Below are 14,969 nucleotides of genomic sequence, written 5' to 3' on the forward strand. Positions count from 1 at the left end.
CATTTTTATTGTAAAGTCTTTATTAGTTTTAATTTCACGTTTTATTATTTACATTTTGTTTGTTTAGTTTAATTAATCGAATTGTCAATCTCATTCTCGCTACTCAAAATACATTAGGTTGTTAGTCTTGCTCTCTGTGGATTCGACCCTGCTTACCGCTAACTACGGTATTTAGGTTTAATTTTGTGACTGTGATGACCGGTTCTACAAGTTACGAACAAAAGGATGCTCAAGTAGCATCATAGCTGATGGCCGCTCTGCAGGATTTCTTCGAAAGTAGCATTGGAGAAAATCCTTTCCCTTTGAAGATAAAGTTTCTGGTATAGGCATGGTTTTATGCAAGACCTTGAACATAGCTTGAGGCTGACAAGACAAATAGAAGATGAGACAATTAAAGTGATTGGTAGAGAAAAGATCATGTGCAAACCCTTACAGAAAATATAAGGACAAGAAATGAGCATTCTTTCTCTTTGATTTTGTAAGTAAATCACCATACTAGAAATTAAGCTATAAGCCCATTAACATGCAAAAGAAAATCATTAACAAGCAGAATATGCTATCAAGAAAGCAAGATACAGAAAATTGTTTAAAATCCTTAAAGCAGAATCTCCCATGTCATTTAAAAGTTTGTAACTAATTAAATCTGGATGCATTTTGAGCAATTAACTATAGAACTCAGTACTTAGAGTGAAAAATTGTAAAAGAGTTGATGACATAAAAAGATGAGAAATTGTCCAAATTTTAAAATCTAAACAATAAAAATAGGAGTCTAAAATTCTTCGATATCCGGATTGCAGAAAGAAAGGTGAAGCAATCAACAGCAGTTGCACCTGCTTATTCACAGGTATTCAGAGATCCAGTGACCTTATGCATGCTAATGAATTTATGTTACAATGCATAATTCAATCTTTCTAGAAAGGATCTCGAAATAATAGTGCAGAGAATCAAATATACAAAATAAACATTAACTACAATTAATTTACTAATACAAACATTAACCCTTGAATACGATCTATGAAAAGATAATGTTAGAGAAGCATACTCTCAAATTACAATAGATCAAACAAAATTAATATTCATTACTACATAGTGTTAAAGAATCTCAAACCTCACATGTTTTGCCATCCCAAAGTCTGCAAGCTTTACAACACCAGATGCATCAACAAGCAAATTTGTGCCTTAGTATCCCGATAAATCATAATAATGTAGATAAGTATACTCATAGACCAAAGCAATAAGTTTGTAACAAACAAATGTGCCACTTCTCTAACAAAATCCAAATTCAACAAGCAAGTACGTAAAAATAGTAAAGATAGTAAAGTAAGCAGTCATATAATTCTTTCAAAACATCATTGATAATTTTACTGTTGCCTTTTTACAAGATTAAGAATATATATGGACTTTAGCAATCTGCAAAGTGTAATCATAAACTATTAACAAAGAAGTTAACTCTAATACTCTGCTCCTTGTCAAGCACAATTGTTACCTGTGGATTGTCTTTGTGCTATGCAGGTAAGCCATCCCAGAGAGAATATGTTGGGTGAAATTGTGAACTATCTGTTATAGCTCCAAAATGGTCACAATAATATTTATTAATATATCTGGGATCAACATACTCTAGATATATGTAAAAATGATCATAAACCTGCAGTGGAAACAATGTTTTCTGAACGAATTATATCTGCACTAATACAAACACAGTCAAATCTAGCGTATTCTATAGGAAGAATGTAACACCCCACTTGAGGTACGTACTTAAGATTTGCTGTATTATTTAAAGGTTCATTGATTTAGTTTCAAATGAGTTGTATGTTGAGTTGGTTGATTTGTTGCCTTGAAATTGGTTAAAATTTGGTGAATTTTGGAAATCCAATCTTTGCCGGGCGAAAAAGAAGCTTCGCTGCGGTGAGGAGGAGCTACACCCACGGGTAGGTTCTGCCCTGTTTCGCCGGGGCGACGGAAAGTTCTTCGCCGGGGCGACGAGTCTAATAAAAAGTTTCTTGAGTTTTCTACAGAATTCTTCTTTTGGGGCACAATGACCATTCTACCCCTAATTAGTAGGAAAAGTGGGGAGTAAATTGTAAGGAAATTTCATGGAGAATAGGTTAGTGTGGGGGTGTATTTGTAAAGAATCAAAGGATATAGATGGAATTTTCAAGGAAGGACAAGGGCAAAATGGGAAATGATGCTTATAATATGAGCTAAAAAGAGTTAAAGTGTAGAGAAACCCTTTATTCATTCATTTCCACCGCCTCTTCCATTTGCCTAATTTCTCTCAATTTCTCCATCCAATCTTCCAAGATTTCTAAGGGATTTAAGAGAGCTTTTGAGTAATTTTGAGTAGAGATTTCATCTAAAGCATCCTAAGGTAAGGATTCATGCTTTAGATGTGAGTTTTCTTATAGTTATAGTGAAGTCTTATTTGGTTGTTATTGTTCTTGTTGTTGTTTTGAGTTGTAGAGAAGAGACAAGACAAGAAAAGAAAGGAAAAGTGCTAGAGAAGTCACTTTTTCACAAGGTAAGTAAATCCAACCAAGTTAAGATTTGAATAAGCTTTAGTAGAGATGTATGCATGTATAAGTATGTAGTATGCTTGATGAGAAATTGAGTTGAGATGAGTACCTATTTTGTGGTTGTTGGATACACTTCATGTATGAGAAGTGTTTTAATGTGTATTGAGAAATGGAACTTGAGATGAAGTTTGAGAGATGTTGTGTAAACCTTTTTGGAAGTGCTTTTCTTGACAGGTTTTATTTTTATATGAGGGAGTTTTCTTCCATTTTGGATGGCTAGAGAATGAAGTATAGTAGTAATTTTAGTAGAGTGTTTATATGCACATGAGTTGCTGGATGAAATGCCTAGATGAAATCTGCCCTATCACTGCCGTGACTTTCTAAGTGATTTTTGGGCATCTTACAGATTGAACTGGACTGAGACCAAAACATCAAAGTTGTAGCCCTGTCTCTAAGCTTTAAAACGAGACTAAAATTGTAGCAATCCGAGGTGTATAACGCAAGTTATGTCATTTTCAGTGTGACCTGTGCAGAATGACTGTTTTTATGAAATCTTGTATTTGGCATTTCATTAGTGCACTAGTGAGCATGAGCTATCTATACACATTTGTTTATACACTTAAGAAGTAGCTTGAGACATAGTAGAGAATTTGAGTATAAGCTACTTTAAGAGCTAAGTTAAGAGAAAGAGAATAGAGTAGGTTGTGCGATGGGGAACCCGTGAGTAATGGGTAGAGTATTCCCGCATGTACGCTGCATTGAGAGAGCGACACGAGTATGAGATAGAGAAGTGGTGTAGCCCGTGAGAGTGCATGCAGATGAGGGCTATACCCGAGTACCCGAGAGAGAGATTATACACTCACATGGCCAAGGGTTCCGAATTCATGCACAACCGAGTCTGATCGGCTAGAACGAGTAAAGGTCACGTAGTGGGAGCGAGTCCCGACCGTGCCCCCGGTAAGATGGGGCCGTGACTTACTAAAGAGTTATTAGAAAAGAGTTCTAAGAAAGAGAAATAGAGAGAAGTACCAATGAGAAATTGAATGAAAAGTTGTAAGGAAAGAGTTAGAGAGAGAGAGTTACGGGGATAGATGAGTAGAGGATTTACTTACTGAGCATTGTTTTAGTGCTCACCCCGTTATTTTCTATGTTTTGCAGGATCTAGGTAAGGACACGGTCGGATGGACGTCGGCGCTCGAGGGGAAGCGGTTACACTGTTCATTATGTTTTTGATGACTTTTGTACACATTATAATTTTGTGTAAAAATGTATATGTTTGTAAAGAATATATATATATATATATATATTTAATAAAAATAAAATTTTGGGCCCAATTTCTTTATATTATTTTATATGTATTTTATTATAAGGATTTGAGTAGAAAGTGGCTATTACAAAGAACCACACACCACTTCACTTCCATAATACTGTACTATATTTGGATGCTTTAAGTGTTGGAAAATTCTAATTTCCTACAACAATTACCACAAATAGGAATTGTTAGTTTCTAAGCAAAAAATAAAAAAATAATAATAAAAAAAAAAAAAAAACATATGTCCAACTAATCTGACTGAAGTATAGTGCCTTATGTATCCACAATGCACACAGTTGAAGTGGTGATGAACAAGAATTGGAACTTCTAAACAGCATTTCAGATTGGTATCATCTCTGGGGATTTAGCAAACAGAGTGGTAGATCGGTACTGGTCTTATGTGCTGAGCCAAAATGAGGAAAAGGGTGACTGAGTTTATGCATGCCACTTATTTTACTGTGAACACCATGTTCAGGCTTGCTTTCAATTGACAATCAACTATTGTGGCCAGAACTCATGTAAGACAAATACAAATTCCAATACCATGTTCTTGGAATAGAATACTATTGGCAACAAATATTCTACGATACGACAAATAATTCAAATCTGCATATTCCTCAGTAAGTGATTTAAAGAGCAATTATTTTGTAACCAAATAAATTGTTTGAAAAAGGACCCGAGATAGTGACCTACTCCAGCCTCCAACTGCTTTATACATTCAGCAGACTTAGGGTCATCAGGGATGATATCAACCTCCTTCATTGCACAAAAAGCTCCAGTTTCGCTGGCAGCCCATAAAATAGAAAGAAAGATAAAGATTGGTGTTCACTTAAAGAAAGTCAAGAACTAACTAGAAGAATAAACTTCTGCATACTTGCACACCTGTTGGTTGCAATATAAACACTTCTAAAAGTACCACGTCCAATAAGTGTTACTTTTTTCCTACCTCTAACACTCTTCGTTTGTAAGGGAGTGATGCAAGGTAATCTCTAGTTCTCCAAGTTCGGTGACCTGGAGCAGCTCGACTGACACTTGTCGTGGTGGTGGTGCGGAGGAACAGCCGATGCACGGCCGTTTAAGGTTGAGATCGATAGGGGCGCGGCTGAGATTGGCGGTGGTGGTGGAAAGCTTAAGTGAATCCTATTTGGTATGGTGGACGGTGACAACTTAGACGGATTGTGATTAAGGGATGTGGTGGCTAGGGTTTACAATATTGAAAGGAAATTCGGGGAGAATTTTTGGGTTTATATTTTTTGGATTTTGAAATTGATGGAGGGTTTGTTTTAGGAAAGTTTTGTTTCAAATTTCAAAATTTGCCAAAAAAATTAAAAGAAAAATTGGTGGGAAATGACTTGGCAGATCGATGATGTGGCAATGAGGTGTCATTGCCATGTGGGCTGCCATGTCATGATGTGAGAGAATGATGTGAGAGGATGGTGTAAAGCTATTATTATTGATCACAATTAAAATTCAATGACTTCATTGATTTTCGTAGTAGCCCTTCACGCGAATTCTGTTAATAAACGAGAGAAAAGGAAATAAAGCTGAATTTGGGAAAGTGAAAATCTACTCTTGACTGAATGTTAATATTCATTTATATACAACAGTAACTTCAGTCAACTGAAGTTACTTATTGACTGAAGAGTGAACTAACTCTAAACTAACTCAGCTAAGAATATAAAAGTAAAGTACATGAATACCCTTTACATTTAATACACCCCCTCAAGTTGGAGGGTGGTAAAGATCTAGCACACCCAATTTGTGCAACATGTGATGATGAAGAGTCTTGCCAAGGGCTTTAGTAAGAATATCAACATGCTGCTCACATGAAAAAATATGGCAGTAGTGAACAGACCATTCTTCAGTTGCTCCCGCATAATATGACAATCAATGTCAATATGTTTAGTCCTCTCATGGAACATAGGATTGGAAGCTATGTAATTGGCAGCCTGGTTGTCACAGTGAAGAGTAACAGGTAGATGAGCATGGAAACCAAGTTCCGTGAGCAACTAAACTAACCAAATTACCTTACATATAGTAGAGGCCATAGCTCTATATGCAGCCTCAGAGGAAGACTTGGAAACAGTAGCTTGGCGTTTGGATTTCCAGGAAATCAGAGAAGAGCCAAGAAAAATACAAAAGCCAGTGATGGGCTTCCTTGTCATCAAGCAAGAACCCTAATTAGAGTCGCTATAGGCAGATAAGGACAAAGTATTATGAGCAGGAAAAAATAAACCAAGTCCAAGGGCTAGCTTCACATATCTGACCACTTTGAGAGCTGCTGCCATATGTGACTGCTTGGGCTGGTGCATAAATTGACTCAATAAACTGATTGAGTAACTGAGGTCTGGCTTGGTCATACATAAGTAGAGCAGTTTGCCAACTAAACGTTGAGAAACTGCTGGATCAGGAAGTAACAGATCATTCTCAGTGTTGGCAGAAGTAAACTAATGATCAAATGCTGTTGTAGTAAGCTTCAAATTGGACTCCATGGGAACCAAAGATGGCTTAGAACCTGAAAGACCTGATTCTAAGATTAATTCCAATGCATACTTGCGTTGGCAGAGGCTAATTCCCTTGGAGGACCTGGCCACTTCAAAGCCTAGAATACACCTAAATCCTTCAGTTTAAAATTGTGGTGTAGCAGCTATTTAGTTTAGCACATTAAAGCTGGATCACCACCTGTTATCACAATGTCATCTACATACACAAGAATCAGGACAATGTGAGGTTGACTTCTTTTGAGAAACAATGTATAATCTGATTGAGACTACTGGAAACCACCATTTAGAAGAGCTGTAGTCAACTTATAATTCTAGGCTCTAGAAGCCTGTTTCAATCCATATAAGGATTTATGGAGCTTGCATACCAGATTCTGCCCCCTTCGCCTTGGAAAACCTTGGGCAATGTCATGTAAATTTCCTCTTACTAGTCCCCTTGCAAGAAAGCATTGTCAAGCTGATAAAGAGGCCAATTGTTCATGGAGGCTAAAGCCAAAACTATTCTAACAGTAACAATCTTTACAATTAGAGAAAAAGTCTCTTCATAATCAATCCCGGCCTGCTGTGTATATCCTTTAGCAACCAAGCGTGCCTTGTATCTGTCTAGGGTACCATCAGCCTTATACTTAAGTTTATATACCCACTTACAACCAATAAGAGCCTTACCAAGGGGCAGAGGTACTAAATACCAGGTTTGATTGCCTTCTAATGCCTGAATTTCTTTCTGCATAGCAGTGACCCAATTCTGATCTTTAGAAGCTTGTGTAAATGTAGTGGGTCCAACTAAGGAGAGATTGGACATGAATGCTTTATAGGAAAGGGATACATTAGCATAGGAAACAAAATTGATAATGGGATAGTGTGAAGTATTGGCTGTAGGCTTATGATTTAATGTAGGACAAACAAAATCTTGTGCCCAAATAGGAGGATTGGTATGTCTATTGGATCTTCTAAGAGCAAAGGTGAAACATGAATAATACTAGGCATAGAAATAATGGAATGATCATGAACAAAATTATGAGAAACAGTAGATTCTATAGTCTGGATAACAGGAGAATCAATAATAAAATGAGGAGTTGGAATTGACTCTGAAACAAGGAACTCTGAATCAATAGGGAAAGGATTCAAGGAAGATGTTGACAAGGCAAAACGGAAAACATTTTCATAGAAAATGACATCCCTGGTGACAAACACAGAATGAGTAGACAAATTGTGTAAAATATAGCCCTTTTGGGTAAGAGAATAACCCAAGAAAACTTAATGACCAGCTTTAGGATGCAATTTGTCCTTAGAAGTTAAGATTGTAGCATAGGCCAAACATCCAAAGACCTTTAAATGATTCAAGAAAGGTGGTTTGACAAAAAATTTCTCAAAAGGTGACTGACCTTTAAGGACTGCAGTAGGCAGTCTATTAATGATGTAGACTGTAGTTTGTACACAATACCCCCAGAAATGAGTGGGAATATTGGACTGAAGTTTTAAAGACCTAGCAACCTCTAAGATGTGGCTGTGCTTTCTCTCAAAAATACCATTTTGTTGAAGAGAATAAGCACATGAACTTTGATGAATGATACCCTGACTACTTAGGAGTTCATGACAACCTTTGTTAAAAAAACTCTAAACCATTATCAGTCCTAAAGCACTTAGGAATCAAACTATATTGTCTATGGACCATACAAAGGAAGTGTTTAATGGTAGAGTAAGTGTCTGACTTGAATTGCATAAGAAACAACCAAGTAACCCTAGAAAAATCATCTACCATAGTGAGAAAGTATCTAGCATTCCCATGCGTAGGTGTTATATAAGGACCCCATACATCCATATGTAGTAAATCAAAAAAAAAATTGTGTTTGAGATGTACTGTTAAGGAAGGGTAACTTGGTCTGTTCAGCTAAAGGACAAACAGGACAATGCATAGAGTGTAAACTACTTTGAGCACTAGACCTTGACAAACTGGGATGAACAAGAGGCAAAATAGAATAAGAGGCATGTCCTAATCTTTGATGCCATAATGCATAATCATGAGATGAAGATAATGGCAACATGAAAATAGGCATTTTATTCAAATTCATCTCAAAAGGTACAATCTGCGATGATTCTACAGTATGACAAACAGCCTTATTTAATTGTCCTAAGTCTGATACAAAAGTGGAAATTTTCAAATTTGGATTAAAGAAATAAAGACCTTGCCTATACTTACCAATCCCCTTCAATTTGCCATTGCAAAAATCCTGAATGAGACAAAAATCAGGATAAAAGGTAACAAAACAGTTATTAGAAGCAGCAAGTTTGGAGACTGAAAGTAAATTGTGATGGAAATCTGGAACATGCAGGACATTTGGTAGATGTAAGTTATTATCGTTACCATGTTCTTGGAATAGAATACTATTGGCAACAAATATTCTACGATACGACAAATAATTCAAATCTGCATATTCCTCAGTAAGTGATTTAAAGAGCAATTATTTTGTAACCAAATAAATTGTTTGAGAAAGGACCCGAGTTAGTGACCTGCTCCAGCCTCCAACTGCTTTATACATTCAGCAGACTTAGGGTCATCAGGGATGATATCAACCTCCTTCATTGCACAAAAAGCTCCAGTTTCGCTGGCAGCCCATAAAATAGAAAGAAAGATAAAGATTGGTGTTCACTTAAAGAAAGTCAAGAACTAACTAGAAGAATAAACTTCTGCATACTTGCACACCTGTTGGTTGCAATATAAACACTTCTAAAAGTACCACGTCCAATAAGTGTTACTTTTTTCCTACCTCTAACACTCTTCGTTTGTAAGGGAGTGATGCAAGGTAATCTCTAGTTCTCCAAGTTCGGTGACCTGGAGCAGCTCGACTGACACTTGTCGTGGTGGTGGTGCGGAGGAACAGCCGATGCACGGCCGTTTAAGGTTGAGATCGATAGGGGCGCGGCTGAGATTGGCGGTGGTGGTGGAAAGCTTAAGTGAATCCTATTTGGTATGGTGGACGGTGACAACTTAGACGGATTGTGATTAAGGGATGTGGTGGCTAGGGTTTACAATATTGAAAGGAAATTCGGGGAGAATTTTTGGGTTTATATTTTTTGGATTTTGAAATTGATGGAGGGTTTGTTTTAGGAAAGTTTTGTTTCAAATTTCAAAATTTGCCAAAAAAATTAAAAGAAAAATTGGTGGGAAATGACTTGGCAGATCGATGATGTGGCAATGAGGTGTCATTGCCATGTGGGCTGCCATGTCATGATGTGAGAGAATGATGTGAGAGGATGGTGTAAAGCTATTATTATTGATCACAATTAAAATTCAATGACTTCATTGATTTTCGTAGTAGCCCTTCACGCGAATTCTGTTAATAAACGAGAGAAAAGGAAATAAAGCTGAATTTGGGAAAGTGAAAATCTACTCTTGACTGAATGTTAATATTCATTTATATACAACAGTAACTTCAGTCAACTGAAGTTACTTATTGACTGAAGAGTGAACTAACTCTAAACTAACTCAGCTAAGAATATAAAAGTAAAGTACATGAATACCCTTTACATTTAATACACCCCCTCAAGTTGGAGGGTGGTAAAGATCTAGCACACCCAATTTGTGCAACATGTGATGATGAAGAGTCTTGCCAAGGGCTTTAGTAAGAATATCAACATGCTGCTCACATGAAAAAATATGGCAGTAGTGAACAGACCATTCTTCAGTTGCTCCCGCATAATATGACAATCAATGTCAATATGTTTAGTCCTCTCATGGAACATAGGATTGGAAGCTATGTAATTGGCAGCCTGGTTGTCACAGTGAAGAGTAACAGGTAGATGAGCATGGAAACCAAGTTCCGTGAGCAACTAAACTAACCAAATTACCTTACATATAGTAGAGGCCATAGCTCTATATGCAGCCTCAGAGGAAGACTTGGAAACAGTAGCTTGGCGTTTGGATTTCCAGGAAATCAGAGAAGAGCCAAGAAAAATACAAAAGCCAGTGATGGGCTTCCTTGTCATCAAGCAAGAACCCTAATTAGAGTCGCTATAGGCAGATAAGGACAAAGTATTATGAGCAGGAAAAAATAAACCAAGTCCAAGGGCTAGCTTCACATATCTGACCACTTTGAGAGCTGCTGCCATATGTGACTGCTTGGGCTGGTGCATAAATTGACTCAATAAACTGATTGAGTAACTGAGGTCTGGCTTGGTCATACATAAGTAGAGCAGTTTGCCAACTAAACGTTGAGAAACTGCTGGATCAGGAAGTAACAGATCATTCTCAGTGTTGGCAGAAGTAAACTAATGATCAAATGCTGTTGTAGTAAGCTTCAAATTGGACTCCATGGGAACCAAAGATGGCTTAGAACCTGAAAGACCTGATTCTAAGATTAATTCCAATGCATACTTGCGTTGGCAGAGGCTAATTCCCTTGGAGGACCTGGCCACTTCAAAGCCTAGAATACACCTAAATCCTTCAGTTTAAAATTGTGGTGTAGCAGCTATTTAGTTTAGCACATTAAAGCTGGATCACCACCTGTTATCACAATGTCATCTACATACACAAGAATCAGGACAATGTGAGGTTGACTTCTTTTGAGAAACAATGTATAATCTGATTGAGACTACTGGAAACCACCATTTAGAAGAGCTGTAGTCAACTTATAATTCTAGGCTCTAGAAGCCTGTTTCAATCCATATAAGGATTTATGGAGCTTGCATACCAGATTCTGCCCCCTTCGCCTTGGAAAACCTTGGGCAATGTCATGTAAATTTCCTCTTACTAGTCCCCTTGCAAGAAAGCATTGTCAAGCTGATAAAGAGGCCAATTGTTCATGGAGGCTAAAGCCAAAACTATTCTAACAGTAACAATCTTTACAATTAGAGAAAAAGTCTCTTCATAATCAATCCCGGCCTGCTGTGTATATCCTTTAGCAACCAAGCGTGCCTTGTATCTGTCTAGGGTACCATCAGCCTTATACTTAAGTTTATATACCCACTTACAACCAATAAGAGCCTTACCAAGGGGCAGAGGTACTAAATACCAGGTTTGATTGCCTTCTAATGCCTGAATTTCTTTCTGCATAGCAGTGACCCAATTCTGATCTTTAGAAGCTTGTGTAAATGTAGTGGGTCCAACTAAGGAGAGATTGGACATGAATGCTTTATAGGAAAGGGATACATTAGCATAGGAAACAAAATTGATAATGGGATAGTGTGAAGTATTGGCTGTAGGCTTATGATTTAATGTAGGACAAACAAAATCTTGTGCCCAAATAGGAGGATTGGTATGTCTATTGGATCTTCTAAGAGCAAAGGTGAAACATGAATAATACTAGGCATAGAAATAATGGAATGATCATGAACAAAATTATGAGAAACAGTAGATTCTATAGTCTGGATAACAGGAGAATCAATAATAAAATGAGGAGTTGGAATTGACTCTGAAACAAGGAACTCTGAATCAATAGGGAAAGGATTCAAGGAAGATGTTGACAAGGCAAAACGGAAAACATTTTCATAGAAAATGACATCCCTGGTGACAAACACAGAATGAGTAGACAAATTGTGTAAAATATAGCCCTTTTGGGTAAGAGAATAACCCAAGAAAACTTAACGACCAGCTTTAGGATGCAATTTGTCCTTAGAAGTTAAGATTGTAGCATAGGCCAAACATCCAAAGACCTTTAAATGATTCAAGAAAGGTGGTTTGACAAAAAATTTCTCAAAAGGTGACTGACCTTTAAGGACTGCAGTAGGTAGTCTATTAATGATGTAGACTGCAGTTTGTACACAATACCCCCAGAAATGAGTGGGAATATTGGACTGAAGTTTTAAAGACCTAGCAACCTCTAAGATGTGGCTGTGCTTTCTCTCAAAAATACCATTTTGTTGAAGAGAATAAGCACATGAACTTTGATGAATGATACCCTGACTACTTAGGAGTTCATGACAACCTTTGTTAAAAAAACTCTAAACCATTATCAGTCCTAAAGCACTTAGGAATCAAACTATATTGTCTATGGACCATACAAAGGAAGTGTTTAATGGTAGAGTAAGTGTCTGACTTGAATTGCATAAGAAACAACCAAGTAACCCTAGAAAAATCATCTACCATAGTGAGAAAGTATCTAGCATTCCCATGCGTAGGTGTTATATAAGGACCCCATACATCCATATGTAGTAAATCAAAAAAAAAATTGTGTTTGAGATGTACTGTTAAGGAAGGGTAACTTGGTCTGTTCAGCTAAAGGACAAACAGGACAATGCATAGAGTGTAAACTACTTTGAGCACTAGACCTTGACAAACTGGGATGAACAAGAGGCAAAATAGAATAAGAGGCATGTCCTAATCTTTGATGCCATAATGCATAATCATGAGATGAAGATAATGGCAACATGAAAATAGGCATTTTATTCAAATTCATCTCAAAAGGTACAATCTGCGATGATTCTACAGTATGACAAACAGCCTTATTTAATTGTCCTAAGTCTGATACAAAAGTGGAAATTTTCAAATTTGGATTAAAGAAATAAAGACCTTGCCTATACTTACCAATCCCCTTCAATTTGCCATTGCAAAAATCCTGAATGAGACAAAAATCAGGATAAAAGGTAACAAAACAGTTATTAGAAGCAGCAAGTTTGGAGACTGAAAGTAAATTGTGATGGAAATCTGGAACATGCAGGACATTTGGTAGATGTAAGTTATTATCCAGAACTACAGACCCTACGTGTTTAAAATACGTTCTTGTTCCATTTGGTAACCCTACAAGGTATTTTGTAGAAGCTTCTATAGCAGTAAGTAATTGTAGAACAGAATAATCAAAAGTCATATGGTCAGATGCTCCAGTATCAATTATCTAACTATTCTTATCAAGGTAAGACATCAAGATAATAGAATTACCTGCCAAGTTAGTAGTGGGAGGAGAAACATTCTCTTTTCCTAGCAATTGGAGGATGTGATTGTACTGCTCAGTAGTCAGAACATGACCAACAACTGAATATGAGTTTCCAGTGCTAACCATTGATCCTGAATTTCCTATATCCAATGACTATGAAGTATGCACCTGATTGGCAGTAAATTTTGACTTAGAGTTTGCTTTCCCTTTAGTGAATTAATGGTCTGGTGGATACCCATGCAACTTGTAACAAGTATCTCGTTTGTGTCCAGGAATGTGACAAAATTCATATTCAATGTAGGGCTTCTTCCCCTTATATTTTTGGCGTTGATTCTAACCTTTGCCATTTTTAGAATGATTAGCATAAAGTGTTGTAGTTACTTCTGAATTCAAACTCATCCCTGCCAAGATTTTTTTACTTTCATCTTGATTGACCACTGAATAAGCTTGCTTGACATTCCGTAGAGGATTCATTAGCAAGATTTGGCTTCGAACCATGGAATATGACTAATTTAATCCCATCAAAAAATGCGGTAATTTTTGCTGATTCAAATGCTCCAAATATGCTTTTGTCGAGGCACTATCAGGTGCAGGAGGACTGACCAGGAATCCAACCCATCCCATAATGACTTCAATTTACTATAGTAGCTAGCTATAGAATTAGTTCATTGAGTTAGGTTAACAATTTCACGATGCAACCCAAACACTCTAGTGCCATTCACTTTGTTATATTGTTCTTTCAAATCCAGCCAGACCTGTGCAGCCTTTGTAGAGTAAACTATACCATTGAAGATCTTTTTCGAGACTGAATTAAAAATCCATGCAAGCACCAGTGAATTACATCTCTCCCATTGTGGAGCCAATCAAGAATTTACAGTCGATTTTGTGCAATTACCATTAACAAATCCAAGTTTATTTTTAGCACCGAGAGAGACCGTCATGGCTCGACTCCAAATGTTGTAATTTTCAGCTCCAACGAGCTGCTCAGAAACCAGTACAGAGCCCGGTGTATTTGATGGATGGACATACAAGGGAGAGTTGGAGTCAATCGACTAAATGGTAATTTCTTCTGTCGATGTTACCATATTTGATTAACTAATTATCAAATTGATTGATCTAGAATCAAATTCAAGTCGAATCGACTAAGAATTTAGATTGAACAGAAAACCTAATTCAAGATTTCGAGCTATAATTCACGATTTTGAACTAAAAAATTCGAAGGATGAAGCAAAGAAATCAAGTGTTCAAGCTGATTTGTAACTTATCTGAATCAAAGAGCTTCACTCTAATCGACTCATTCTCAGGTTAGGGCTGGAGATTCTGTCGCCCTGATACCATGCTAACAAACGAGAGAAAAGAAAATGAAGCTGAATTTGGGAAAGTGAAAATCTACTCTTTACTGAATGTTACTGTTCGTTTATATACAGCAGTAACTTCAATCGACTGAAGTTACTTATTGACTGAAGAGCGAACTAACTCAAAACTAACTCAGTTAAGAATATAAAAGTAAATTACATGAATACCCTTTACATCTAATATAAATTGATTGTTGGATGCTACTTTTTCTTTCGCATTTTATCTGACCCTTTTGTCCTCTACCCCTTTGCAGCATCAGTTTATCAGAAACGGGCATTGCTAATCATATGTTAATGAAATTGAATGTCCGGCAATGATTATTCTTAATTAACTTTGATCAAGTCAAAATGATTTTAATTGTGCTATACTATATAATCCCTGAAGAAGTTTCGTCCATCATCTCGCGTCCATTTGTCTA

The 14,969-nt window shown here is 36.9% G+C and overlaps 1 pseudogene; it reads right to left on the minus strand.

Moving 5' to 3' along the window:
- Positions 1–1,077: 1,077 nt before the first annotated feature.
- LOC116114655 lies at positions 1,078–10,313 on the minus strand (annotated as a pseudogene).
- Positions 10,314–14,969: the final 4,656 nt, after the last annotated feature.

The sequence above is a fragment of the Pistacia vera genome, unplaced genomic scaffold (genome assembly GCF_008641045.1).
Source record: "Pistacia vera cultivar Batoury unplaced genomic scaffold, PisVer_v2 Contig718, whole genome shotgun sequence".
Classification (NCBI taxonomy): Eukaryota; Viridiplantae; Streptophyta; class Magnoliopsida; order Sapindales; family Anacardiaceae; genus Pistacia; species Pistacia vera.